Source organism: Anomalospiza imberbis, unplaced genomic scaffold, assembly GCF_031753505.1.
Source record: "Anomalospiza imberbis isolate Cuckoo-Finch-1a 21T00152 unplaced genomic scaffold, ASM3175350v1 scaffold_123, whole genome shotgun sequence".
In the NCBI taxonomy this organism is placed as follows: Eukaryota; Metazoa; Chordata; class Aves; order Passeriformes; family Viduidae; genus Anomalospiza; species Anomalospiza imberbis.
Window position 1 is genome coordinate 47661 of NW_027099626.1, and position 3132 is coordinate 50792.

Here is a 3132-nt window from a genome sequence, read left to right on the forward strand (position 1 = left end):
AGGCCTTTGCAGCGAGTTCTGAGCCAACGTGTGGCTCTGCTGCCATCCCAAATCTGCCCTTCCCTTTCCCAGCCTGAGTGCAAGTGGGGCATGTGCTGGGCATGGCTGGAGATTTTCATGGCCAAACTCCTCCTGCATTTACATCTGCTCCTGGCTTTGGGTGGCACAAATCACAAAACACCCACTGCAGTTGACAAATGGCATTTCCTGCAGATTGCTACAGCCACACTGCTGATCGACAAACACACGAGAATCCATTTCATCCATTGGAAAATGTCATTTATTACAAATTGCTACACCCACACTGACAATACAGAACTATACAAATCTCAATTTAGGTTAAAACCAGGAATTTATTAGATTATTACAACCAGTCTAGGTAAAAATATACAAATACCAACTTCAGTTAATAAAACTTCATTTATTGCCAACCTCTACAGCAACTCACTATACACAAAGATCAATTACGTGTTTAACAACTCAATTTATTACATATTACTACAAGTGTAAAGCCCATATAGAAATACAGAAATATGCATGCCCTCTCTAAATAGCCCTACACTAAGAATTCAATCAATAGACTTATACAACAATGCCCTCCATACATCTTTAAATAAAATTAAATACATATGTATATGCACATATATATAAATGCACATACAAGTATAACAGTCTACAGATGTAAATATAGATTAAACATCACATACTACATACAACAGACATATATACATATATATATCAATAGATTAGATATATAAACCAAACCTGTCTATAAATATACAAATATCACTGTGCTAAGGTAAATACCCATCCAACTGCATCAGTACAAACATAACTGCAACATAACTTTAAACAGAACAGCAAGCAGAGGGATCCCAGCTGCCCCATCTTCAAAGCCTCTCCCTCGGGCTCTTCCTCCCGTGCAGAGCAGCTCTCCTGGACAGGGACGGCAGATGGCACAGCTGGGAAGCAAAGGGAGCACTGAGTCAGTATGGGGACGTTTTCCTTGGCAGCAGCCGCACTTCCATCAGGGAAGGGAAGATCTCAGAGCCTCCCCAGGAGGGTTAGAAAGAAAAAGCAGCCGAGTGGGCCAGGCTGTGGTGAGCGCAGCCACGGCGGGACTGTCCTGCAGCCCCGGCAGCCCGGCACAGCCGGCACAGCTCCCGGGCCCTGCCGGCAGAGCTGCCTTGCCCAAGGACAGCCCCTGTGCCGACCGGGGCAGCTGCGCTGAGCGGCCCCAGCACGGGCAGGGCCCGCTGCTGCCCCGCTGGGCAGTGCCCACGGCCACAGCCCACGCCACCCTCAGCCCCACCCTGCCTCCCCGGCCCTGTGGCCTCACCCAGGCTCTCTCCAGCGTGGCAGCAGCAGGTCCCCGTTCCCTGCTCTTGCTGCTGGCCTTCTGCTTCTCCCTGCTGGCTCCCGTCAGTCTCCGGCTGTCCTCGAGGTCTCCACTGCAGCTGTGGCAAAAGCGGAGGCTCTGCAACTGGTTCCAAGACCTGGCAGAGCTGCAGTCCCGGAGCCCTCTGTGCTCCCTGCCAGCCCCCTCCATCCCCTCAGCCCTGCCATGCTCTCGGCAAAGCCCCAGCCCCCTTCAGTTTCTTCAGCCCCTCACAGTCCTCTCAGCCCCTCAGTCCCTTCTGACCCATCCCATCCCCCTAGACCCGCCACCCCTCGGCCTGTGCCACTTCCCTGTCACCTCAGTGCCACCATCGCCCTCGGCTGCCCCACAGCCCTCAGCCCCAGCAGCACCTCAGGGTCACCGTCCCTTCAGCGTCACCGCCCCCTCAGCCCCCTCAGTCTCACCGTCCTTCAGCAGCTCCTCAGGGGACAGTGCCTGGGGCCACCGGCAGCTCCCACCGCTCCAGGGACACCCGGGGCTGGAACTGCTGCTCCGCCCAGCCCGGCCGCCAGCTCGGACCCAGCACAGGGAGAGGGGACACAGGGGGCACGGGGGAAAAGCAAGAGGTGAGGGAGGAAGCAGAGCAGGGGAAGAGGTTAAAAAGAGGCCTACACCTATACAGATATCAATCTATGTAACTAAACCCCCATATATCAATATAAATATGCCTATCTACAAATATAACTATATATATGTAAATGTAACTATACACATGTATAAATGCAACTATGGACATCTACAACTATAACTGCACATCTAAAAATATAAATATATACACCTAAAACTAAAAATAAATTAACTAGAAAAATCTCTGTCTATGTAGATAGATAAATATAACTACATAAATCTATAAATACAACTACATGTATCAATAAATATAACTATACACATCTATAAATATAACTAGAGAGAGAGGAATTCTACCTGCCCAATGGTCACAGGCTCTCCCTCTGTCTCTTCCTGCCACACAGGGCAGCCCTCCTGGGCAAGCTGATCACACGGGATCTGGGAAGCAAAGGGAACACTGAGACAATACTGGCCCTTGTGCAAGTGTCCCTTGAGCACCAATTGTCCTTCTATCAGGGACATTAAAAGATGGCCTGAAAGGCAGACTCTCGCTTGGCAATTTGAAGCCTGCTCTATAAAGAACAGGGATCCTTCCAAGTTTTCAAAACGGAACTGTGTAAAGTATTTAAGTATTCTAATAAAGTCTCAGCACCCACAGTGCAAATGGCACCCACGAGAGCTTGAAACACAGACAGTCCCAGTGACAGAGAGACCACAGTCCTCACTGAAATGGCTGAAGGCTGCTGGGGGTTGAGGTATGAACCAGACTGGGACACCCAGCTTGGTGGCACAACTCCCACAAGGTCAGGTTTATTCCCTGCTCCCTTGCCACAGCAGAGGACTCAGTGCCCAAGCCTCTGGCGAAGCGTGGAGGGCAGAGCTCGGGCAGGTTGTGCATGTGCCTTTGAACTAAAGGCACCAGGAAGCACCAACCCTGCAGACAAGAGCTCAACTCTTCTCGTCTCCCTTCCTGCCAGAGGCAGGCTCAGAGCAGCCGTCTCACACCTCTCTAAACCAACGGGGGCTCTGTCCTTACCAGGCTCCTCAGGCTCTGGGGAACTGTTCTCGCAGCTCTCGGTGCCAGATGAAGTTTCCTCTGCTGCAGCCCGGTTCACAGGCTCCCCTCCCAAAGACTCAGGGGCAGCATTCATATTGCCCTTGAAAGA

General features: G+C 51.1%; 1 long non-coding RNA gene across 1 annotated transcript; it reads right to left on the reverse strand.

Annotated features, from left to right (window-relative positions):
* Positions 1-885: 885 nt before the first annotated feature.
* Positions 886-2052, reverse strand: LOC137465975 (uncharacterized). The gene is made up of 3 exons (XR_010994922.1): positions 1804-2052; positions 1340-1457; positions 886-962 (listed from the first exon to the last, which is right to left on the reverse strand). It is a non-coding gene; the product is annotated as an uncharacterized lncRNA (long non-coding RNA).
* Positions 2053-3132: the final 1080 nt, after the last annotated feature.